General features: G+C 38.4%; 2 protein-coding genes across 5 annotated transcripts in view; one reads left to right on the top strand and one right to left on the bottom strand.

The window, feature by feature from the left end:
• SPRY3 (sprouty RTK signaling antagonist 3) overlaps positions 1-25464 on the bottom strand; it is a 115157-nt gene extending 89693 nt beyond the window's left edge. The window contains exon 1 of the mRNA XM_070502270.1: positions 24978-25464. The gene's annotated coding sequence lies outside the window, so the exon portion shown is untranslated. The remainder of the gene's footprint in view (positions 1-24977) is intronic.
• Positions 24655-27572, top strand: part of TMLHE (trimethyllysine hydroxylase, epsilon) — an 89671-nt gene continuing 86753 nt past the window's right edge. The window contains exon 1 of one of the 4 annotated variants that reach the window (XM_014834718.3): positions 24655-24833. The gene's annotated coding sequence lies outside the window, so the exon portion shown is untranslated. The remainder of the gene's footprint in view (positions 24834-27572) is intronic. The other 3 variants (XM_014834717.3, XR_011499655.1, XM_044763897.2) reach the window with 3 other exon arrangements.

Raw genomic sequence — 27572 nt, 5'->3', positions numbered from 1 at the left:
TTGAGGAACTGCATCCACGCCTGAAACCAGAGGCCCCAAGAACAGTGGCAAGGCCCATGAATGCAGGATCAAGGAACCCAGGCAGCCCATGCTCACAGAGGCATCAGGAATCACTGTGGGAGCCATAACCAGAGCCTCTGGGAGCCACAATGATATCTGTGACCCAACCCCCTCCCTCTCCCTTGGTGATGGTGCCTTTGACCCTGGCCCTCCCAGCAGCAGAGGCTGCATCCAAGACTTTGATATCCCCAGCAACAGTGGTGATGCCCATAACCTGAGGTTCCTGGAATTGCTCTGGCACCTGAGAACAGAAGTTGCAGGAACAACAGCAACAATTGCAACTCAGCACCTTTTCCTCCCCTAGCAGTGACTGGTATAACCCATGACCTGAGGCTTCAGAAACCACAGTGGTGCCTGTGATCCAGCCACTTAGCCCTCCCCCAATGGCAGCACCTCTGACACAGGCACTTCCAGCAGCTGGGTCTGCATACAAGACCCTTGGCCTCCAACAGAAGCAGTAGTACCCATGATCTGATTTTCAGGAACTGTGCTGGTGTCCAAGACCAGAGGCTTCAGGATCCCAGGAAGGACTTGCAACCCAGGTACCCCCTCCTGATGTGGTGGTGGCAGCACTGCCCATGACCATGGCCCATCCAGCAGTGGCAATGATTTGAAAACCCAGAGCCCCCAGAAGTGATGGTGCTGGCACCCTCAGAAAACCCAAGAGCAGCAGTGCAGATGGAACATGCAGCAGCAGCACCTGAGCCTCTGGAAAACCCATGGAGAGCTGGGTAACAGTGACAGCAGAGCCCATGATCCCAGTTCTGCCCAACTGTAGTGGCACCTGCAACTTCAGTCCCCCAATCCATAGCAGTGCCACATGCATGGAAAGTGCAGGCTCTCAAATACAGCCAGAAGCAACTCAGAATCAAAGTAAACAAAGCCTTACCCAAATAAGATTGGTGTTTGCAACCACAAAGGTTCTGGTTGAAGAACAAATCAGCAAGCACCATGAAAACTACAGTAACACAGTATCACAAAAAGAAAATGACAATTCTCCAAACTTGCATTCAAGAAGACTGGGCTGTAACTGACAGAGAATTCAAAATACTTGTCATGAAGAAACTCAATGAGTTACAAGAAAACTCAGACAGTTCAATGAACTCAGGAATAAAATTAATAAAAGGAAGAAGTACTTCACCAAAGAGGCTGAAATTCTTTTTTTTTTAAAAAAAAAGGAAATTCTGGAGAACACAGTTAATGAGATAAACAGTAAAGTGGAGAGTAGACAGCATTGAAAATAGAGCAGGTCATAAGGAAGAGAGAATTAGTGAGCTAAAAGATAGAAATCTACAAATAATTCAGGTGGAAGAGGAGAGAAAGATAAGATTTTTTAAAAGTGGAGGTATTCTACAAGAAATATCTGATTCAGTTAGGAAAAGTAACATAAGGATACTGGTTATCCCAGAAGGAGAAGAGAGAGAAGAGGGAGCAGAAAGCTTATTTAAGGAAATAAATGCTAAGACCATCTTGAACCTGGGGAAAGAACTGGATGTACAAGTACATGAAGCTAATAGAACACCTAATTATCTCAATACAAAAAGATCTACTCCAAGGCACGTTATATTAAAACTGTCAAAAGTAAATGACAAAGAAAGAATATTAAGGGTGACCAGAGAGAAGAAAATAATAGCCTACAAAGGACCCCCATCAGGCTATCAGTGGATTTCTCAGAAAAAGCTCTACAGGACAAGAGAGAGCTGAATGCTATATTCAAAATACTGAAAGACAAAAATTGTCAGCCAAGAATATTCTATCCAGTAAAGTTATCTTTCAAATATGAAGGAGAAATAAAGGCTTTCCAAGGCAAACAAGAGCTGAAGGAGTTCATCACCATTAGACCTGCCTTACAAGAAATCATGAAAAGTGCACTCCTACCTGAAACAAAAAGGCAAAGGTAAAGAAAGCTTTGAGCAAAATGATAAATAGACAGAATCAGAAAATTACAACTCTACACCAGAATAGGTCAGTAAACAATTAATATAAAGGCTAAAGGGAAAGAAAGCATTGAAAATAACTATGACCAATTCAATTTGGTAAAAAACTCACAATACAAAAAGGGAAAATTTGTGACAATTAAAACATAGAAGGGGAAGAGGAAAACAACACAACCTGCATAGGCTAATGGGCATAAGATACTATCAGCAGAAAAAGAACCATATCATCTATGAGATCTTTTATATATACCTCATTGTAACCACAGACCAAAAATTCAAAGCAGAGACATAAAACATAAAAAAAGAGGAAACTAAGAAACACATCTGAGAAAACCACCAAAGTGAAAGGGCAGACCAAAACACAAGGAAAAAGAAACAATGGAAATAAAGAACAGCCAGAAAACAAGATAAAATGGCATTAAGCTTTCATATATCAATAATCACTCTAAATGTAAATGGATTGAATTCACCAATCAAGACACACAGAATGGCTGGATTGATTTCAAAAACAAGACCCATTAATATGCTGCCTCCAAGAGACCCATCTCAGTTCTAAAGATAAGCACAGGCTCAGACTGAAAGGATGAAAGATCATCCTCCAAGAAAGTGACAACCAAAAGAAAGTAAGTGTAGCCATATTTATATCAGACACAATTTAATTCAAGCCAAAAAAGATAACAAGAAACACAAATGGACATTATATAATGATAAAAGGGACAATTCACCAAAAAGACGTAACATTTATTAATATATTTACACCTAACACAGCTGCCCCAAAGTATATAAAGCAACTACTAACAGACCTAAAGGGAGAAATTGACAGCAACACAAAAAGAGTAGAGAACTTTAATACCCCACTAACATCAATGGATAGATCATCCAGAAAATCAAGAAAACATTGGCCTTAAGTTAAACACTAGATCAGGTGGACTTAAGAGATACATATAGAGCATCCCCCAAAGCAGCAGAATACACATTCTTCTCAGGTGCCTATGGAACATTCTCAAGGACAGACCATATGTTGGGAAAGAAAATGAGTCTCAATAAATTTAAGAAGATTGAAATCATATGAAGTATCTTTTATGACCTCAATGGTATTGATACTAGAAATCAACAAAAGAACCTGGAAAAGTCACAAATACGTGGAGACTAAACAACATGCAAGTGAACAACTATTGGATCAACAAAGAAATCAAAGGGAAAATCAAAAAGCACCTGGAGACAAATGAAAGTGAAAACACAACATACCCAAAGCTATGAGATGCTGCAAAAGCAGCACTAAGAGGGAAGTTTATAACAATATGGGCCTACCTCAGAATAAGAAAAATCTCAAACAATCTAAGAATATATCTCAAAGACCTAGAAAAAGAAGAACAAACGAGCCAAAAGTCAATAGAAGGAAAGAAATAATAAAAATGAGAGTGGAAATAAATGAAATAGAGAATACAAAGACAATAGAAAAGATCAATGAAACTAAGAGCTGGCTCTTTGAAAAGATAAACAAAACTGACAAACCCTTAGCTAGACTTACTAAGAAAGAAAGAGAGAAGTAACATCAGAAATGACAAAAAGAGAAGTAACATCAGAAATTAAAGAGGAGAAATTACAATGGATACCACAGAAATACAAAGAATTATAAGAAAATACTATGAAAAGCTTCATGCCAAGAAATTGGATAAACTAGAAGACATGGACAAATTCTTAGAATCATACAACCTGCCAAAACTGAATCAAGAAGAAATAAAGAATCTGAATAGACTAATCACTTAAGAGATTGAAACACTAATCAAAAACCTTACAGAAAGTAATGTCATCATCATGGCAGAGTGAGTTCTCCCTGTAAACTCTCCACTCTAAGATACAACAAAAAGGACATTCATATTCCAACAGAGGACATCCACACAACACAAAAGATGCCTGAGAGACCCACACAGCTATACATCAGAAGGTGGAGGTGCTGGAGCCCCCCCACCTCGAGGAAGTGGAATGAGGTAAGAGAAAGCTTCCCTTCCTCCCCAAAGGACAGCATCCCAAGGATTGCGTGTGGCCTCTGAGAGGAAAGCAGGGAGGGATTGGCAGCCCTCTGTGGGAACACCATAGATCAAGGTGCCTCACAGCCCAGGGGAAAGCCCCTCATGGTGGAGACTACCTACGGTGGGGGTGTCTTCATCAAGCCAACACCCCACGAGAGCAGATAGTGAGGGCAGAGAAAGAAGCCCATGAGATTGTGCAGAAGAAAGAAAGTGTCTCTTCCGCCTGCCCTGTGCCCCAGCCCAACACCTGGGTGCTGTCTCGCGGATCACCGTGGGCTCAGAATATGAAACTCTTGACCCCCACCCAGAGGCGACAGGTGGAAGTGATGATCAAATACTACCACAATTTGGAAGCACAAATCCATGTTGTCTAGCAGTATGAAAAAAATATTAAATCTTCAGACAGGAAGGAAAATTACAAGTACCCAGAAATCAATCATGAAGACGCAGAAATATGTAATATAAATAATAGAGAATTCAAAATAGCTATCATTAAAAAACTCAACAAGTTAAAAGAGAATGCAGAAAGACAGTTTAATGAGTTCAGGAGATACTTCACAAAAGAGATTGAAACTATAAAGAAGAACCATTCAGAAATATTGGAGATGAGAAACACAATGGCTTAAATAAAGCAAAATATAGATTCCCTGAACAATAGAGCTGATATCATGGAGGAACAAATCAACAACACTGAGGACAGAGACATAGAAATGCTTCAGATGGAGGAGCAGAGAGAACTAAGACTAAAAACAAATGAAGAAAGTCTCTGAGAAATATATGACTCAATTAAGAAATGCAACATAAGGATTACAGGTGTTCCAGAAGGAGAAGAGAAGGAGAATGGAGCAGAAAGCTTGTTCAAAAAAATAATAGAGAACTTCCCAAACCTGGGGTAGCAGATGGAAATCCACATGAAAGAGACTATCAGACCTCCTAACTATGTCAATGTAAAAAGACCTACCACAAGGCATATAGTAGTTAAGCTGGCAAAAGTCAATGATGAAGAAAAAATACTAAGGGAAGCAAGGCAGAAGAAAATAATCTACAAAGGAAACCCTATCAGGCTTTCAGTGGATTTCTCTGCACAAACCTTACAGGCTAGAAGAGACTGGAATGACATATTCATATCTTTTAAGGACAAAAACTTTCAGCCACGAATGTTCTATCCAGTGAAAATATCCTTCAGGTATGATGGAGAAATAAAAACTTTCCCAGATAAACAAAAGCTAAGGGAGTTCATTGCCACAAGACCCCCCTGCCACAAGAAATCCTCAAGAAGGCCTTCATACCTGAAAAGAAAGGGAGTAAGGGGTTACAAATCACAGATTAAGGAGATAAATAGGTAGACAAAATCAGAAAATTGTAACCATCCATCAAAACAGGTTAGCAATTACTCAAGTATAACATTAAAACAAAAGGAAGGAAAACACCAAAAACAGAGATAATCTTGTCATTTTAATCACAAACTCACAACTCAAGATTGAATAAGATGTGACAAAAAAAATTAGGAGGGGAAGAGGAAAGGGACTGAATTGGTTTAGTCTAAGGAAGAAAGAGGCCATCAGAAAATGGACTATCTTATCTAAGAGATTTTGCATACAAACCTCATGGTAACCACTAAACAAAAAAGTAGATCAGAGTCACAAATAATAAATAAGGAGAAAACTGAGAAATTCAGCATAAAAAACTAACCAAGTTGGTAGTCTGAAATACATGGGATGAGAAACAAAGGAAAATGAGTGATAAAATGGCAGCATTAAGCCCTCATATATCAATAATCACTCCAAATATAAAAGGATTGAATTCTCCAATAAAGAGACACAGAGTGGCGAGATGGATTAAAAAACAGTACCCAACAGTATGCTGCCTCCAGGAAACACATCTCAGCTCCAGCAACAAACATAGTCTCAGAGTGAAGGGATGGAAGACAATACTCGAAGTTAATGGCAAACACAAAAAGCACGTGTTGCAATACTTATATCAGACAAAGTAGACTTCAAGATAAGACACGTAAAGAGAGACAAGGAGAGGCATTATATAATGATCACAGGGACACTCCACCAAGAAGACATAACACTTACAAATATCTATGCACCTGACACAGGAGCACCAAAGCACACAAGCAACTATTAACAAAACTAAAAAAATATTAAAAACAACACAGTAATAGTAGGGGACCTCAACACTCCACTCACATCAATAGATAGATCATCCAGACAGAAAATCAACACAGAAACATTGGAGTCAAATGAAAAGCTAGACCACATGGACTTAATAGACATATATAGAACACTTCATCCAAAAACAGTAGAATACACCTTCTTCTCAAGTGCTCATGCAACATTCTCAATGATAGACCATATTGGGAAACAAGGAAAGCCTCAATAAATGTAAGAAGATTGAAATAATAACAAGCCTCTGTTCTGACCACAATGCTATGCAGCTAGAAATTAATTACAAGAAAAAAGCTGAAGAAGGGACAAAGAAGTGGATAGTAAACAACATGCTATTGAACAAGCAATAGATCATTGAAGAAATTAAAGGAGAAATCAAAAAATATCTGGAGATAAATGAAAATGATAACATACCATACCAACTCATACAGATGCAGCAAAAGCAGTCCTAACAGGGAAATTCATCACAATACAGGCTCACCTCAACAAACAAGAAAAATCCCAAATGAGCAAATTCAAACTATACCTAACTCAATTAGAAAAAGAGCAAATAATGCCCAAAGTCAGTAGGAGAGAAATAATAGAAATCAGAGAAGAAATAAATGTAATTGAAATAAAAAAGGCTGTAGAAAGGATCAATGAAACAAAGAGCTGGTTCTTTGAGAAGATAAACAAAACTGACAAACTTCTAGCCAGACTTACAAAGAAAAAGAAAGAGAAAGCTCAGATAAACAAAATTAGAAATGAAAGAGGGGAAATTAAATGGATATCACAGAAATACAAATGATTATAAGGGAATACTACAAAAAGCTATCTGCCAAAAAATTGGACAATCTAGAAGAAATGGATATAATTCTTAGACTCTTACAATCTCACAAAGCTGAATCAAGAAGAAATAGATAATCTGAATATACCAATCACAAGTAAAGAGATTGAAAGAATAATCAAAAGCATCCCAAAGAATGAAAGCCCAGGACCACACGGCTTCCCTGGAGAATTCTGCCAAACTTTCAGAGAAGATTTAATACCTATCCTTCTCAAGCTATTCCAAAAAATTAGGGAAGATGGAACACTTCCTAACACATTCTATGAGGCCAACATCACTCTTACCAAGGCCTGTCAAGGACAACACAAAAAAGGAAAACTACAGGCCAATATCGCTGATGAACATGGATATGAAAATCCTCAACAAAATATTAACAAATCAAATACAATACATTAGGGGTTGGCCCCGTGGCCGAGTGGTTAAGTTCACGTGCTCCGCTGCAGGCAGCCCGGTGTTTCATTGGTTCAAATCCTGGGCGCGGACATGGCACTGCTCATCAAACCACGCTGAGGCAGCGTCCCACATGCCACAACTAGAAGGACACACAACGAAGAATATACAGCTGTGTACTGGGGGGCTTTGGGGAGAAAAAGGAAAAAAATTTAAAAAATCTTCAAATACAATACATTTAAAGGGTCATACATCACAATCAAGTGAGATTTATTCCAGGGATGCAGGGATGGTTCAACATCCACAAATCAATCAATGTGATACACCATATTAACAAAATGAAGAATAAAAATCACACGATCATCTCAATAAATGCAGAGAAAGCATTTGGCAAGATTCAACATCCATTTATGACAAAAACTCGATAAAATGGATATAGAAGGAAAGTACCTCAACATAATAAAGGCCATACATGACAAACACACAGCCAACATCATACTCAATGGGGAAACTCCGAATGCCACCCCTCTGAGAAGAGGAACAAGGCAAGGGTGCCCACTCTCACCACTCTTATTGGACATAGAACTGGAGGTTTTGCTCAGAGCAATTAGGCAAGAAAAAGAAATAGAAAGTATCCAAATAGGCAATGAAGAAATGAAACTCTCGCTGTTTTCAGACAACATGATTTAATATATAGAAAACTCTAAAGAATCCATCAGAAAACTAATATAAATAATCAACATCTACAGTAACTTGCAGGGTACAAAATCAACTTACAAAAATAAGTTGCATTTCTATACTCTAATAATGAACTAGCAGAAAGAGAATTCAGGAATACAATCCCATTTACAATCTCAGCAAAAAGAATAAAATATCTAGGAATAAATTTAACTAAGGAGGTAAAAGACTTATACAATGAAAACTATAAGACATTATTGAAAGAAATCTATGCTGACATAAAGAAATGGAAAGATATTCCACACCCATGGATCAGAAGAATAAACACGGTTAAAACGCCCATACTATCCAAAGCAATCTACAGATTCAATGCAATCTTAATCAGAATTCCAATGACATTCTTCATGGAAATAGAACAAAGAATCCTAAAATTCATATGAGGCAAGAAAAGACCCTGAATAGCTAAAGCAATCCTGAGAAAGAAGAACAAAGCTGGAGGCATCACAATCCCTGACTTCAAAATGTACTACAAAGCTATAGTAATCAAAACAGCATGGTACTGGTACAAAAACAGACATGCAGATCAATGGAACAGAATTGAAAGCCCAGAAATAAAATCACACATCTATGGACAGCTAATATTCAACAAAGGTGCTAAGAACATACAATGGAGAAAAGATAGTCTCTTCAATAAATGGCGTTGGGAAAAACAGACAGCCACATGCAAAAGAATCAAAGTAGACCATTATCTTATGTTATATGCAAAGATAAACTCAAAATGGCTCAAACATTCGAAATTAAGACCTGAAACCATAAAAATTCTGGAAGAAAATATAGGTAGTACACTCTTTGATACTGATCTTAAAAGGATATTTTTGAATACCATGTCTCCTCAGAAAAAGGAAATAAAAGAAAAAATAAACAAATGGGACTTCAGACTAAAGAGCTTCTGGAAGGCAAAGGAAATCAGGATCAAAACAAAAAGACAACCCACCAATTGGGAGAAAATATTTGCAGATTATATACCTGACAAGGGGTCAATCTCCATAATATATAAAGAACTTACACAACTGAACAACAAAAAAACAAAAAACCCAATAAAAAATGGGCAGAGGATGTGAACAGACATTTCTCCAAAGAAGATATACAGATGGCCAATAGGCACATGAAAAGATGTTCAACATCACTAATAATCAGGGAAATGCTAATCAAAACTTCACTAAGATACCACCTTATACCCACTAAAATGGCTATAATCACTAAGACAAAAAATAACAAATGTTGGAGAGGGTGTGGAGAGAAGGGAACCCTCATACACTGCTGGTGGGAATGCAAGCTGGTCCAGCCACTATGGAAAACAGTACGGAGATTCCTCAAAAAAAACTAAAAATAGAACTACCATATGACCCAGCTATCCCATTACTGGGTATCTACCCAAACAACTTGAAATCAACAATTCAAAGAGACTTATGCACCCCTATGTTCACTGCAGCACTATTCACAATAGCCAAGATATGGAAGCAACCCAAGTGCCCATCAATCAATGATTGGATAAAGAACATGAGGTGTACATAAACAATGGAATACTACTGAACCATAAAAAAGACAAAATTGTCTCATTTTCAACAACATGGATGGACATGGAGGGTATAATGTTAACTGAAATAAGCCAGACAGAGAAAGACAAACACCATACGATTTCACTCATATATGGAAGATAAATACATCAACAAAGAGAACAGTTCAGTGGTTATCGGGGGTAGGGGGCCCAGGGGTGGGCAAAAGGGCTGAAGGGGAGCATTTCTATGGTGATGGACAAGAAATAATGCATAACTGAAATTTCACAATGTTGTAAACTATTATGAATTCAATAAAAAAAAAAAAAAACCTTTCAAAGAACAGAAGTCCAGGACCAGATGGGCTTCTCTAATGAATTTTACCAAATATTCAAAGAAGACACAATACTTTTCCTTCTCAAACTCTTCCAAAAAATTGAAGGGGATAGGATGCTTCCTAACTCATTTTATGAGGGCAACATTACCCTGATACCAAAACCAGACACGGACAACACAGAAAAGGAAAATTACAGGCCAACATCGCTGAAGAACATAGATGCAAAAATCCGCAACACAATGTTAATAAATTGAATACATTAAAAGGATCATACACCACAATGAAGTGGGATTTATTCCAGGGATGCAGGGACAGCTCAACATCCACAAATCGATCAATGTGATGCACCACGTTAACAAAATGAAGAATAAAAATCACCTGATCATCTCAATAGTTTCAGAGAGAGCATTCAACAAGAATTCAACATCCATTTATGATATAAACTCTCAATAAAATGGGTATAGAAGGAAAATACCTCAACATAATTAAGGCCATATATGAAAAACCCACAGCCAACATCATACTCAACAGTGAAAAACTGAAAACTATTCCTAAGAACAAGAACCAGACAAAGATGCCCCACTCTCACCATTCTTATTCAACATAGTACTAGAAGTCTTAGCAATAGCAATTAGGCAAGAAAAAGAAATAAAAGTGATGCAAATTGGAAAGGAAGAAGTAAAACTGTCACTATTTGTGGATGACATGATTCCATGTATACAAAACCCTAAAGAATCCACCAAAAAATTATTAGAAGTAATGAATACAGTAAAGTTGCAGGGTACAAAATCAGCATAAAAGATCAGTCACATTTCTATGTGCTAATGAACAAGCAGAAGGGGAAATCAAAAATACAATCCCATTTACAATCACAACAAAAAGAATAAAATTAACCAAGGAGGTGAAAGACCTCTACAAGGAAAACTATAAGAGGTTGAAAGAAATTGAAGACACAAAGAAGTGGAAAGATATTCCATGTTCATGGACTAGAAGAATTAACATAGCTAAAATGTCCATATTACCTAAAGCAACCTACAGATTCAATGCAATCATACTCAGAATCCTAATGATATTTTTCACAGAAATAGAACAAAGAATACTAAAATCTATATGGAACAAGAAAAGACCCTGAACAGCCAAAGCAATCCTGAGAAAAAAGAACAAGTCTGAAGGAACCTTACTCCCTGATTTCGAATTATACAAAGCTACAGTAATTAAAGCAGCATGATATTGGCAGAAAAACAGACACACAGATCAATGGAGCAGAATTGAGAGCCCACAAATAAGCCCATACACCTATGGACAGTTAATTTTTGACAAAGGAGCCAAGAATATACAACAGAGAAAGGAAAGTCTCTTCAATAAATGGTGTTGGGAAAATTGGACAGTCTCATGCAAAGAATGAATGTAGACCATTATCTTACAGAAACACAAAAATTAACTCAAAATGGATTAAAGACTTGAATGTAAGGCCCAGAATCATAAAACCCCTAGAAGAAAACATAGGTAGTGCACTCTTTGACATCGGTCTTAGCAGTATATTTTTGAATATGTCTCATCAGGCAAGGGAAACAAAAAATGACAATAAACAAATGGGACTATATTGAATTAAAAACCTTCTGCACAGCAAAGCAAACCATCAACAAAACAAAAAGACAACCTACAAATTGGGAATATATATTTGCAAATATATCCCCTAAGAGGTAATAGCCAAAATATATAAAACTCATACAACTCAACAACAAAAGAACAAACAACTCTATCAAAAAATGGGCAGATAATATGAACAGACATTTTCCCAAACAAGATATACAGATGGCCAACAGGCACATGAAAAGATGTCCAACACCACTGATTATTAGAGAAATGCAAATCGAAACTACAATGAGATGTCACTTCATGCCTGTAGAATGGCTATTATTAAAAAGATAAGAAATCACAAGTTTTGGTGAGGATTTAGAGAAAAGAGAACCCTGTGCACTGTTGGTGGGACTGTAAATTGATGCAACCACTATGGAAAACAGTATGGCTAGTTCTTAAAAATTAACGATAGAACTACTATATGATCCAGCAATTCCAAACTCTGGGTATTTATCCGAGGAAAATGAAGACACTAATTTTCCAAGATATATGCACCCCCATGTTCATTGCAGCATTATTTACAATAGCTAAGACATGGAAACAACCTAAGTGTCCATTGATAGGTGAACGGATAAAGAAAATGTCATATATATACATATGTATGTATGTAATATATATATATATACACACACACACACATACACACAATGGAATATTATTCAGCCATAAAAAAGAAGGAAATATTGCCATTTGTGTCAACATGGATGGACCTTGAGGGCCTTATACTAAATGAAATAAGTCAGAGAAAGACAAATACCATATGATCTCAGTTATATGTGGAATCTAAAAAGAACAAAGCAAAAAACAATGGAGCTCATAGATACCAAGGTGGGGCGGTTGGAGGTGGGTAAAATGGGTAAATAGGGTCAAAAGGTACAATTTCCAGTTATAAAATAAATTCGTCCTGGGGATGCAATGTACAGCATGGTGACTATAGTTAATAATACTGTATTGCATATTTGAAAGTTGTTAAGAGAGTAGATCTGCAAAGGTCTCACCACAAGAAAAAAATTTTTTGTAACAATGTAATGGGTGATGGATGTTAACTAAATTTATTGTGGTGATCATTTCACAATACATACAAATATGGAATCATTACATTGTACACCTGAAACAATATAATTTTATGTTAATTACACCTCAATAAAAAATAATTTTTTAAAAGAATGAAATTAAAAAGAGAGTAAAAAAATATTTTTAAAAAGTCAGAGGGGTCGGCCGGGTGGCGCAGCAGTTAAGTGCGCACGTTCCACTCCGGCGGCTTGGAGTTCACTGGTTTGGATCCTGTGTGGGACATGGAACCGCCTGGCATGCCAAGCTGTGGTAGGCGTCCCACATATAAAGTAGAGGAAGATGGGCATGGATGTTAGCTCAGGGCCAGTCTTCCTCAGCAAGAAGAGGAAGAATGGCAGCAGTTAGCTCAGGACTAATCTTCCTCAAAAAAAAAAAAAGTCACAGATTCCAGGTCTGGCTTCTGATGAAAGACCTTTGGGGTAGACTGATCATGAAGCTTTGGCTCCCTAACAAATGTTAATGATATCTCAGGTCACATTGACATAAGAAAACTGAAGTGAGGAGCCATTGCTTATGTGACAATTTTTGGCTTAAATATAGGACATTAAAAACATGACCATGATGCAAAAGAATGAAGTTGGACTCCTCCATCACACCACATACAAAAATTAACTCAAAATGTATAAAAGATGTAAATGTAAGAGCTAAAACTATAAAATTCTTGGAAGAAAATGTAGGTGTAAATCTTCATGACTTTAGTCGAGGCAATAGTTTCTTAGATATGACATCAAAAGCATAAGCAAAAAAAGAAAAAAATAAACGGGACATCATCAAAATTTAAAACTTTCATGCTTCAAAGGACACCATCCAGACAGTGAAAAGACTACTCACAGGATGAGAGAACATTTTTGCAAATCTTATATCTGCTAAGGTCTTGTATCCAGAATATGTAAAGCATACTTACGACTCAATAATAAACTGACAAATAACCCAATTTTAAAATGGGAGAAGGATTTGAACAGAAATTTCTCCAAAGATGTACAATAAGCACATAAAAGATCTCAACATCATTAGTCTTTAGGGAACTGCAAATCCAAACCACAACGTGATAACACCTCACCCTCACTAGGATGGCTGCAATAATTTTAAAAAAAAGAAAATAACAAGTGGTGGCAAAGATGTGGAGAAGCTGTAACCCTCATATATTGCTAGTGAGAATGTAAAATAGTGCAGCCATTGTGGAAAACAGCCTGCCAGGTCCTCAAATGGTAAAATAGTGTTGCTGTATAACCAAAAAATTTGACTATTAGAGAAATGCGAACATAGCTCCATGCAAAAACTTGTACCCACATGTTCATAGCACCATTATTCACAAAAGCCAAAAAATCGGAAACAACATAAATCTCCATGAACTGACAAGTAGATAAACAAAATGTAGCATATTCATACAATAGAATATTATTCAGTCATATAAAGAAATGAAGTTCTGACACATGCTACAACATGAATTGACGATGAAAACATTAAGATCAGTGAAAGAATTCAGCCACAAAGGACCACACATTGTATGATTTGATTTATATGAAATGACCAGAATAGGCAAATCTATAGAGACAGAAAGTGGATTAGCGGCTGCCCATGTCAGGTGTAGGGGTTGGGAGATCATGGCTAAGGGGTATATGGTTTGTTTACGGGGTAATGAAAATGTTCTAAACTTGATCGTGATGGTGGATGCACAACTCGGTGAATATACCAAAAGTAATGGAATTGTACACTTTAAATGTATTAATTGTATGGCGTGTGAATTATATGTTAATAAATCTGTTTGAAAAACATGCCCACTGGGGCTGGTTCAGTGGTGTAGTGATTAAGTTCACGCGCTCTGCTTCAGCGGCCTGTGGTTTACGGTTTGGATCCCAGGTGTGGACCCACACACCGCTCATCAAGCCATGCTGTAGCAGCATCCCACATACAAAGTGGAGGAAGATTGGCACGGATGTTAGCTCAGGGACAATCTTTCTCACACGCACACGCACACACAAACCAAAAACATGCCCACAAATAATCAGCAAAATTAAAACTCTGGGAAACTACAGATAAGAAATTCCTCACCAAACAAATGGCAAGAAAAAGGTAAAAGAGAGAGACATGAAGAGGAAATCTATATTCAAAGAGATTTAAACGACAAACTGACAAATTTCAATTTCTGCACCTTATTAGAGTCTAGGTCAAACAAACTGAAAAAGAGACAACATTTATCACAAGTATGAGATGATTGGAAATTGACTGAATATTTGATGATATTAAGGATATATTGTTTGGTGTGATAACGGTATTGTGGTTATGTCAAATAAAAATGTCCTTATATTTTATAGCTACATACTGAAAAAATTACAGATGGAATGGTAAAATATGTGAGACTCGCTTGAAAATAATTTAGATGAAACAAAACTTGCCATGACTTGAATAGTTGAAGCTGGGTCATAGGCATATGGGGATCAGTATATCATTCTCTCTACTTTGGTATGGATTTGAAACTTTTATTAATAAAAATTTTTTTTAAATAAAAATGTCTCAGGGGCCAGCCCAGCGGCGCAGCGCTTAAGTTCACATGTTCTGTTTCCGCAGCCTGAGGTTTGCCAGTTCAGACCCTGGGTGCAGACCTTTGCACCACTTGTCAAGCCATGCTGTTGCAGGCATCCCACATATAAAGTGGAGGAAGATGGGCACAGATGTAAGCTTAGGGCCAGTCTTCCTCAGCAAAAAAAAAAAAAAAAAAAAGGCGGCTTGGTGGCAGATGTTAGCTCAGGGCTAATCTTTCTCAAAAAAAAAGTCTCAAAGCTGGGGGGTGTTGCTCCTATACCCCAGAGAGGCTGACTTTACAGTGGAGACCACCCACCTGCACTTTGAAGATGGTCTTTGGCTGCTGAGAGTTTGTAGTAAAAATACGGACAGAGCAGGGGCATGCAGGTGTTTCTTGTGCTGCTCTGTTGGAGAAGTCCCTCTCTCAGATGTATATGTTATGGGATAAGATGGGGGTATAAATGAAGAGCACCCTGAATGCCTTGGGCTGCTCTGGTGTCCCAGAGACCATTATGAATCTCTTGCTGAGGAGGTCAGTCATACTGGAGAAGTTGGGCCCAGCACTACGGGTAATACTCTGTGAAGCCCAAACAAATCTTGATCATACTGGAAGGAGGAGACATTGACTGACATCATCCTGACTCCCTGAGTGGAGAGGACACCATTTGGGAACTTGGCCTCCAGATTCTTGAAGACACAATTATTCCTGTTGGCATGTGATGGCAGTCCAACTCATTTCATGAGAAACAGTTGAAGCAACATGGAATGTTTAATCTAGGGAAAAGGATACTCATGGAAGTGGGCAGTGGTAGAACAAAGGAAAATCTAAGAATGGTTAGGGTGGGCAATGCAATGGGACCAGGATAAAAATCTAGGTTTGTCAGAGTCCATAGCCCCGAGACTTTGCCTCACCAGCAGTAAGACTGGAAAGGAAGTAATAAGTAATAAGAGAAAAATAAATATGATTTGGTGCCTAGAATATACTTTTTCATTGTTTTATGCATTTCTTGACTTAAATCCAAAATGAATTTAAAACCATTTATAATACAAGATGGACACGCATGGAATAAGTCTTCTAAAACAAAGGTTGAAAACTATTTAGAATCACATAATATAAGGAGAATAACTAAACTGATGATAATGATTGTGACAGAGTTTGATCACAAAATCCAGCTGTTCTTGCATGTTCTCACATTCATTCATGCTCTTTCTGTAAGCAGCCATAATAGTTGCCAGACTGAGTTTCCAGCATAGAAACAGTAGACATCAACATTACTGACTATAGTAGAATTTTTTTTTTGCAGAAGTAGCAGTGGTATAAATAGTGGTATCTAGTGTGTTGTGATATCAAAAGAGGTTTCCTTGACATACCAGTTGTATAGTGAATTGATGGTTGTTGGACCTGGAAACTTACCCCATGCCTGGTTCTTCATGCCAAATAGGCTTTCTTCTGACTTAAATTTTATTGAAGTATAATTTTATACACAAAGGTACAAATCATAACTGAACAGGTTAATGAGTTTTGACAAATGTGTAGCCTTCGTAACCAACATCACAATCAAGATATAGAACGGAATCATCACTCCAAAGCATTCCCTCATTCCTCTTTTCAGTAAATCCATATTCTCTCTATCTCAGGCAATCATTATTCTTCTTTCTATCACCACACGTTAGTTCACATTTTCTAGAATTTCAAATAAATTGAGTCATACAGTATGTATTCTTTTGTGTCTAGCTTCATTAGCTCAGCATAACGTTTTTCAGATTCATCCATGTTTGTCACTTGTAATTCATTTATTTTATATGGGTGAGTAGTATTCCATTTTATGGATGTACAGTTTATCCTTTTGCCTGTTGATGGACATTGGATTGTTTACAGTTTGGAACTATTAAAAATAAAGCTTCTATAAACATTTGTGTACAAAACTTTGTATGAATGTGTGTTTTCATTTCTCTTGGGTAAACACCTAGGGGTGGGATTACTGAATCATGGGGAAAGTATATTTTAACTTTATAAGAATCTGCTAAATAGTTTTCTAAAGCAATTGTGCCATTTTGCTCTCAGCAAGGTATGAGAGTTCAAATTGCTCCCCATTCTCAGCAACATTTGTTGGTATGATTCTTCTAAATTTTAGTTGGTGCAAAGTGTTTTGTCTCTCTGAGTTTTTTTCTTCATCTAAAGAGTAAGTGATCTCGAGCATCTTTTTATGTGTTTATTTTTCATTCATATATCTTCTTTTGTAAAGTATACATTCAAGTTTTTGCTCATTTCTAATCGGGTTTGTGTTTTTATTTTTAAGTGTTGTGTACATTCTAGATAAATGACCTTGGTAAGAAATACGTATTGTGACTATTTTCTCCCTAGTTCATGGCTTATGTTTTCATTTTCATAACAATGTCTTTGATGTGCAGAAGTTTTTAATGTTGACAAAGTTCAATTTCTTCTGTTATGATTAATGATTTTCTCTGTTCTAAGAAATATTTGCCTAACCCCAAATCATGAAGATATTCTCCCATATTTTCTTCTTTATGCTCCATGGTTTTATCATCTATGTTTGTGTCTATGATTCATCCTAAATTAAATTTTGTGTACAGTATGAGGTAGAGTTTGAAGTTCATTTTATTCAATATTCAGTGGTTTATAGGACTTCCTTTCCCTAATAATGGCACTGGTGACTTTAAAAAAGATTAATTGAAGTAATCAAAGCAGTGTGTTGTTGGCAGAGGATAGACACTTAGATCAATGGAACTAAAGAAAAAGGTCAGAAACAGACCCATGCAAATATGTCCAGGTTATTTTTGACAAAGGTACAAAAACAATTCAATGGAGTAAGAATAACCTTTCAAGCAATTGTGGAACAACTGGGACATCCATAGGCAAAAATATGAACCTCAATCCTAAGTCTCACACTTGACAAAAAAAATCACTCACAATGAATCATGAACTTAAATGTAAAACACAAAACAATAAAACTTTTGGAAAAACATAAGAGAAAATATTTGAGATATAGGTTTGGGCAAAGAATTCTTAACACCTAAAGCACAGGCAATAAAAGAAACATTGATAAATTGGACCTCATCAGTATTCAAAACTTTTACTTTATGGAATACTCAAGAGGATGAAAAAAGACAAGCAACAGAGAGGGAGAAAATATTTGTAAACCACATATCTGACAAAGGATTAGTACCTTAAATATGTAAAAAGCTCTCAAAACCCAACCATAAAAAAACAAACAATCCAAGCAGAAAATGAGCAAAAGGCATGAAGAAACATTTCACTGAAGATGATATACAGATAGCAAATAAGCGCATGAAAATTTGTTCAACATCATTAGTCATCAGGGAAATTCAAATTAAAATCACAATGAGATATCACTATAGACTGATCCGAACAGTTGAAATAAAAAATATTGACAACAAAAAAATGTTGGAAAGGTTGCATAGAAACCAGATCTCTTGTACATTGCTGGTGGGAATGTAAAATTGTATAGCCACTCTGGAAAACAGTTTGATAGTTTCTTAAAATACTAAACATGTAACTAGCATATAACCCAGCAACTGTACTTCTAGGCATTTAGCCCAGAAAAATTAAGACTTGTGTTCACACAAAAATCTGTACATTAATGTTCACAGCAGCTTTATTCACAATAGAAAAATAATGGAAACAGCCCAAATGTTCTTTGATGAGTGAATGGTTGAACAAACCAAAAAAATAAATGACCATACATGTGTTGGTCCATTACTGGATTCTAATCTGTTCCATGACTTATTTGTTGCTTCTTGCTCCAATATCACACTATTTTTTATAAGTGTAGCTTTATAATTAAGTCTTGAAACCAAGAAGTATAAATTCTATGACCTTTTCCCTATTTTTAAAGATTTGCTGGAAACCCCAAGACATATATTTGCCCATCCCAATATCTGCACCGCTTCGTCTTCTCTAATGCCTTACTCCACAGATTTCATCTGCTTTAGCTATTCTGAACTCTGATCTTTGCCTCCTGAGCTCAGTGAGACTGCCAAGCTCAGCTTGGAATCCAGCTTTCTGTGTTGGGGTCAGGAAATTGTCACCAGGCAAAGAAGTGGGGCAATCCTGGGGGCTTACCTTGTGAGTTTCTCTTCTCCTCTGGATCACAGTCATGTGCTGACAATTGTTCAATACCTGTAAACAGTTTCCCTGCATATTTTGTGAAGCTTTATGATAATTGTAACAGCAGGAGTGCTAGTCTAGTGCCATTCACACTACAAGTTTATTAAACTTTTTTTCTGCTTAAATCATCCAGATTCAGCTTCTGTTGCATGCAACTAAGAGCCCTGACTGGTGAAAGCCACTACTTTATGCCATGTTCGATGACAGGTGCTTAATATTCATTATGTGATGTAATCTTAATTTGGAGAAATCATTCCTTCTAGAAACAAAAGCAACAGGCAAGAGGCATTTCTAACAGTGGTAAGAAAAGTTAGGGGAGGGAGGTTTCAGTGAGAGAAGTGTTCTAGATGGAAGAAGCATGTATAAATGCACAGAGTGAACATGACAAGAAATAAAGTATGAGACCTTTGGCGTTTTCAAAGGAATAGTTCTTAGAGACCTTCATAAATTCTCCTAATCCAATAAAACCACTAAAACATAGATTTTCCTCCATAAAATGCAATAAAATACAATTGTTTATATAGTATACAATCCTATAGGATTGTCTTAAGTTCCTCTCTCACTCCTATTAACATGGATACCACTAGAATAATCAACCGCCTCAGTTTTCCCTAGACTGTCCTGGTTTTAGCAAAGTCTCACATCCCGGGGAATCTCTCAGTCCCAGGCAAAATGGGATGGTTGGTCACCCTTGAAAACTGTCCTTTAATATAATGACATCACTCAGCTAGCTACAGTTGATTGGTCCTGGATGGGCACCAGACTTAAACTTGGCCAATGAATCCCTCCCCTAGATTTATGGGACCACAGTGTCTGGGGCAGCCATGGAGGTGCCTATCAGATTTTCTTTCAAGAGAAAAACTACTGGAAGAGTGGAGTCAGCCAAAAGCTTCCAGCTGGAGCACTTTGGGGATATATTGCATCACTAGATCCAAGGCCATTTCCACCCCAGGCATCTCCAGCCCATTTCTGAGCATGGGAGGGATACTAGGGCCATTTCTGCCCACTGTGTGATTCCCCTAATCAGCAATCTTTGTTCTGAAGTCCCCAGTAGGGTTAACTGAGACTTCCATAGAGTTTCCCTGCAATCTGAGGCTTTTCCTACCCATTTCTCCTTCACTTCCTCTACTTTAACTATTGTCAGATCTGTATTGTGGTCTCGAGTGTCTCCCTGCCTACTCCTGCTTCTCCTCTCTATCTTCCTAATCATCATCCACAATAGATCTCTAGACATGTAACTCCATCTTGGCTTCTGCTTTCCAGAGGACCCAATCTGGTGCAGTGTCTCTCTCCAGTGGCTGAAGCTGTAAGATGAAAATTTAGGAAATTGTCAGTAACCATATTTCCTGTTGCACGGACTTGAGAAACAAAAGGAGCTTTTGAGGGAGAGGGAGAGAGCAAGAGAGAGCAAGCAAGAGAGAAAGACAGAGACAGAGAGCGAGAGAGACCACAAATAAATGTACAGGGAAGAAGAGAGATAAAAGAATGATACAGTCTTAATGGCATGTGAATCCTTGGTCCTGACCATTCTTGAGACCTAACTGTACCTTGCCCTTTCCAAGTTTTGATTGTTCCATTCCTTGAATTTTGTGAGACACCCCATTATCTCTCCATAAATTTCTCTCTTGCACTTAAGTTAGTTTTAGGTAGGCTTTTGTCACTTTCACCTAATGAAATACCTCTTCACTGCAAAACTTCCTGTACAGGCTACTGCATTTGTGCTGAATCATATTTCTGTTGAGAGTCAGAAATGTTCACATCCTGTTTATATCCTCAGAAACAAATTAATACACTTTTCAGCTCTTACAAAATTTTTGTCCATCAGTAGATGAGGAAAATTTTGCATGGCTTAGATGATTTCTGAAAAGTTTTAGCATTTATTTATTTCTGCAAAGAGTATATAGTAGAATTGTTGTTATAGAACAAATCCTCAGCCAAACTCAACATTGCACTGTGTCCAGATTTATTTTCTGGCTAAAAGTCACTTTTAGTTACATAATAAAGGCTAGTTTTATTATAAATCTTCATTTTTTTCTTTCTTTTCTTCATTTTTTAACTTTTTCAAAGATCACTAGAAGTTGGTGCTTTAAGGGCCATTTTGACAAATCAAAATCCAAAATTACAATACACACTTTGAATCTCTTTTCAACAACTCTTAAGATTATGAGTAGGATTAGAGAGCATGAAAACTTCACTAAAATGCTAATAAAACCAAGACGTAGATGTTGGCCAAAGGTGATGGGTCCCACACATCATTCTTATAAAATAGTCCATGCAAGAGATGGTGGTAATTTGGTTTAGAGAAGGCGTTGTCAAATCACAGCCCACAGGCCAAATTCTGCCTCCTGACTGTTTTTGTAAATAAAGTTTTATTGGAACACATCCACATCCATCATTTAAGTATTGTCTGTGGTTGCTTTCGCTCATTGAAGGCAGAATTGAGTACTGGCAGACAGAGACTGAATGTGCCCCACACAGCCTAAAATATTTACTATCTGACACTTTACAGAAAAAGATTGCCAATCCTTGGCCTCAGGTGTTAGCAGTGTCTATGGAGACAAATAGATGAGCAGATTATATTTTTGGAAGCAGAGCAGGAACAAGCCTGGTGTGCTCTAGGAACACAAGGAAGGCTGAAACATAAAAGGACCCAGATACTATCATCAGATTTTTTTCTTATTTTGTAGCACATTTGTACTTATTGCTTTTTATTCAGACATTAATTCACTCATTCAAAAAATATTCTTTAAGTTCCCACTCCCTGCCAGACACTGAGTTGGTTGCTTCATACACACACAAACACACACAAATCATAAGGGAAACCAATAAGTAAACAATTACAACACAGAATAGTAATTGCTAACTAAAAATGAGGAGGAAAAGGATGCAATCGATACAAAGAGGAGGAAAGAAACTTTCGTTTCACCACCCATTCAATATTTATCTGATATTCCATGTCACCTTCCTCAAACTGTACCTGAATCACATCTTACCTAGTTGGTCATGCCTCCTCTCCTTCAGTCACTTAAATACATCATTTAGTAATAATAATAGTCATCATAGCAGCTAATACTCATTGAGCATTTACTGTGTGTCAGATATGGCCAGGTACTTTACACAGATTGTCTTATTTAATCATCACAGCCCTGTGATATAGATACTATTATTTTGCCCATTTGTGAAATAGGAAATTGAAGGTCAGAGAAGTGAAGTCCTTTGCCCAAGGTCTCATATGTGCTCCATAAAGTAGCACTCAGGGCATCTACCATTTTCTCTCTCCTCTGCTCTGCCTTGCTGCTAACGCCTAATGTTACGATCATTGTTGCCTCATGGTATCAACTACCAGAGGCACCACTACCACTGCTAATACCAACCAATGTCTATGCCAAAGACTGTCTAGAGCATTAATGTTTGAGTTCAGGGTATTATTTCTTGAAGCTCTTAGTAATTTTTCTCATAGATGCCAAATATCTGGGAACAATGAACATATTTTGTGAAAGAGTTCTTTATAGTTTTCACTTGTGCTTTTACCACAGTTCCTGCCCTTGGGTCTGGAGCCAGATTACCTGATTTTGAACCTCAGTCCTGAAACTCAACTGCTGTGTGAGCCTGATGAAATTGCTCAACTTCTCTGTGCCCCAGTTTCTTTATCCTTAAAACAGGGATAATAATATTGTCTACCTTAAATGTTTGTTATAGAACACATAGCTCAGCGTTTGGCATATAGTGAAGGTTTAATCAATGTTGGTTATTATCAATAAAGCAAATGCCTTCTTTTTCCAACTCTAAAACACGTTCTATCTATCAACTTCTCGGCTCTTTCTGGGTATTTTCTGTTGATTTCACCTTACCTTTATTGATCTTATTCACTCTAATTGCTAAGGTCATGCTCCTTCCTATCACAGGAACTTTGATCTTGCTATTCTCTCTGCCTGGAATGTTCCTTTTTCTGTTTGCCTGGCCAATTCTTATTTGTTCTTTAAACTCCATGAAAGCACAGACTTTATCTGGTTTTTGTTTACCATTTTTGTTTACCATTTTTTGTTTACCAGAACTTAATATGGCACCTGGTGTACAGTCGGCACTCATTAATGTTTGTTGCATGAATGAATACTAGTCTGAGTCTAGAATCTCACCTTATTCAGTTATTCTTCTGTATATTAATTCACATCCTAGCTATAGCCCTTTTTCTGTCTACTCATTGGTACCAGACAATTTTCAACAAATATTCACTAAATACATACTATATCTTAGATTCTATGCTAGAGTTTTAGAAAATAAATTTGAAAAATACAAATTTTTTGCTCTCAAGAAGTTATTTATTCATTGGAGGATACAGGCATGCAAAGAGAAATTATAAACCAGGATGATAAGTGGTATATTTGCGGCCTGTACTGGATCCATTTGGCATATTGGACCCACAGAAAAAGAATATGAACTCATCTGGGAAAGGCAGGGAAGGAGTCACAGTGGAGGTAATAAATAAATTGAGTCAAAAATAATAAGTAGCAGTTTTCCAAATAGACAAGTTAAGCGTAGAGTGTCTGGCAGAAAGAATTCCAGGGCAAACGTATGAAGGCTTCTTCTTCTATTGTTTCTGACTTCTACAAACCATTTCCTTATTTCCTTTTTGACGTTAGACTAATATTTTTCATCTCTAATAACTACAATACTGCTCTGTTTCCCATTTTTCAATGTCTATACATTATATTTCTTGTTTGTCCTTGCTCTCATTTTTTCCCCTCTGCCCTGTATTTCCACTGCACATACGTTTCAGTGTACTTTTTGGCCCTTCTTTGTAATACGTATTGTTCTTGAATTTTTATGTGCATAAGAAGTGCATTCCTGTTGAGTCGTTCCCTTCTAGTGCTCACTGTATTGGGCACTGTACCGGCACCCTGGATTCAAGGTGCTCAACTGAATTGGTGGGAGTCCAGCAGTGAGTGGTATGTTACGTAAGTTCAAGAAAGTGGTGGAAAGATCGTGGAAGAATTTTGGTTCTAGCAAACTTCGATAAGCCACCATAAATAAGAGAGCAGCGGGGAGATTCAGAAGGAGCAACGAAAAGGCAACCAAGGCGACCCGGATTTTACACGCAGTGTAGTTTTATGGGTCCGTCAATTCTCCTCTCTGTTGCCTGTGGCTCCAAATCCGTTAAATGAATGCGATCGACCAGAGCTCCCCAGCCCGATCCTTTTGGATCAAAGGCTCTAGCACGCCCCTCCAGCGGGTGAGGTCTCTGGCGCCCAAGGCGCCCATCCCGCACGACCGGAAGGAGCGGGGCGGGGCCTCCAGGCTTGCCGCTTGGCCCGAAGGTGCTGGGGGAGGGGAGCGCCGGGCTGACCGTTTCGGGGGGGAAAAAGCAAAAGGCGGGTGCAAGGCTGCCTCCCGAGGCTCTCCTTGCTTGCAATTCCTCCCGCTTTGCTGAGTTCGGAGTCTCTACCTCCAGCACAGGTGGGTCCCGCCTCATGAATGGGCGAAAGGGTGTCCTGGGTGGGTGCGATGGGTGGGTTTGCCCAGGCACTAGCTTTCAGGCCTGGGGCAGTGGGGGCGGCGGTTCCCATCCCGGCTTCTTGGCCCCGGGGCGGTGGTACTCACCTTAACCCTGGCGGAGGAGAAGGCCACTCGTGCCTTGCTGCAGGGCTGTCGTCACTGTGCTAGTAGCGCGACACAGAGTCGGCCCGGAGATCAGCGCGCAGCCAGATGGGCCTAGCGCTCGGGAAGAGCTGGAAGAGCTGGAGCAAGCTCGCGTTGGGACTGACGCCCAGTGTACATTGTCTCAAATTCGATAGGACTTCCCCGCCCTGGGTCTGTCACTGACTAGGGTCTAGCTTTCAGCGACTCCCTACCCTCTCCATGCTTCACTTTGCTCACAGTGGAGTGAAAGGTGGAACTCGGCTATCTGCAAGACCTTGCAGCACTGACTTTCTTTTGTTTTAATATCCACGAATGTTCTCTGTCCACATTTTACCCTTTGTCTGCTCCTCCTGAGCAAGAATGCCTAGCAAGAGTCGGGAGTGGCAGGGCAGGACATTGGGGAAGCTAGGCAAGGAAGCTCTCTATCCGTTCTGAAAACCACAACTCTGAAAACCCCTTTTAATACTACTGACTGCCCTGAAAACTGGAAACGTTCATGCAGTGCCTTAGCTGAATGCCAGCTCTGAAGAACGCTCTTGTGAATGCATTACTATTAAAGATTTTAACCAGATGCTTGTTCGACCAAAATGTTATGTGTTCAATGAACATAGTACACTGCCTAGCAAAAGTCTGATCATAACAGACTTGGGTGATTTAACTGTATACCCCATTGCTGATAAAAAAACTTGAGCTATCGTATGCAGAAACACTTCCATAATCAAGTCCCATACAGCTGTCTTTTGTAGTTGCTTCTTACTTGGTATCGCTCTTTCAGGAAACACTGTAGTAAAGATGACATACAGTTTATTTTACATTAGCTTAACTATAAAGACAAAGAAGAATTATAAATGCTATGGACCAACATTGTGGTGTCATTCTCATTCCTCCTCATTCAGGAACCGATAATGATGATAATGGCAACCATATATTGAGCTCACAACCATGAGAAGTGAATGTGTTTATTTATCACCATACTTAAAGAGGTTATACTTTATCTCATAAGCAGTATGAAGAAGGGAATGTTTGCTGGTTTGGCTGAGTCTGGGGACGTCGTTTGCGTGCCCCACGTAATTATTTCTGGGAAGTGTGGACTGGGACGGATCACTTCCTGGTTTTGGTATCTGTATCAGGAAACACAAGCAGTTGGGTAACTGCTTGTCAACCCTGGGAACGGCAGTAAAATATCCAAAGCGATCGCTCCGTATCTGCAGTTTCTCGTGGCTGTGTTTTTTCCCTGTCAGGACTGAGGAGGGAGGTCCCTGGATTAATAAATCTCTTTGGTGGGAAGAGTCTCTTTCTGCTTGGAGCCAAAGTGAACATAGATCAATCAGTTGGGCACCATCGCGACCCTCTTTCTACAACACCAAACATCCCCCATGCTCTTATGGGCTGTACATGCACCTGCCGTTGCCCCCATGTAAAGAATTTACAGGATAAGAGACTCTTGGCAAAACCTGGTCTGTGCCACGCCTGCAGGTTCTAGGCAAGGTGTGGCTGATATGAAGGTGGGTGTTCTTCTGGGCGTGGGACCTGTTGATTTCCCAAATGGTCGGTAAAGTGAACAGGAAATTGTAGTAGACGTCTCCTGAGTCGACCTTGAGGGTGAGTTTAGGACCAGCTGTTTGGCAGGACCTGGTGAATGCTTTTTTGGCTGTATTTTCACTCTGTTCGTTTATTCTTTCACTCCAAAGACAATTAATAAATGCTTACTCTGTACCGGGATGCCGATCCACTCACTGAGATTAGCAGCACAGGAGGACAGTAAGTTTGGGAGGACAACAGGAATTCAACTTTAAGCATGCTGAGTCTGAGGCATCCTCACTCTTCCCCATTCCCTATATCTAATCAGTACAAAATCTTGTCACTTCTGCATCCTGAGTGTTTTTAAACCCATCCACTTCTCTTTGCCCCACTGCTACTCCAAATTTCAAGCCAGCAACATTCTTTTTCTGTTGACTTCTAAATTTTTATTTTAAAAGACCTGGATTGTTGCTTGACCCTCAGCTCTTGTGGGAAAACCACCACTCCTACCATCACCACAGCAACAACATACAACAGGCTGGTGAGTTCTGTATGATCCCTATAAGTTGTCAAAGATATGAGCTTTCTTTTTATCTCTGCTTCCCAGAGTATCTTTAAAATTCTGGGTTGAGACAAGATTCATGTACCATAAAGCTGATCCATTTTAAGTGTACACTTCAAGGTTTTTTAGTAAATTTACCAAGTGGTGCAACCATCACTAGAGTCCAATTTTAGACATTTCCATCACTTCCATGACATCTCCCTTGCCCATTTGCAGGTAATCCCTGCTGCCACCCCCCAGCATCAAGCAATCATTAATCTACTTTCTGTGCCTATGGATTTGCCTATTCTGGGCATTTCATGTAAATGGAATTATACAGTACGTAGTCTTTTGTGACTTGCTTCTTTTGCTCAGCATGAAGTTTTCAAGGTTCACTCATGTTGTAGCACGTATCAGTGCTTCATTCCTTTTGATGGCTGAATAATGTTCTCCTGTATGTATATACCACATTTTATTTATCATTCATCAGTTTA

The sequence above is a fragment of the Equus asinus genome, chromosome X (genome assembly GCF_041296235.1).
Source record: "Equus asinus isolate D_3611 breed Donkey chromosome X, EquAss-T2T_v2, whole genome shotgun sequence".
Lineage (NCBI taxonomy): Eukaryota > Metazoa > Chordata > Mammalia > Perissodactyla > Equidae > Equus > Equus asinus.
Note: the sequence above shows the minus strand (reverse complement) of the source record. Positions and strands in the feature narration are given on the sequence as shown.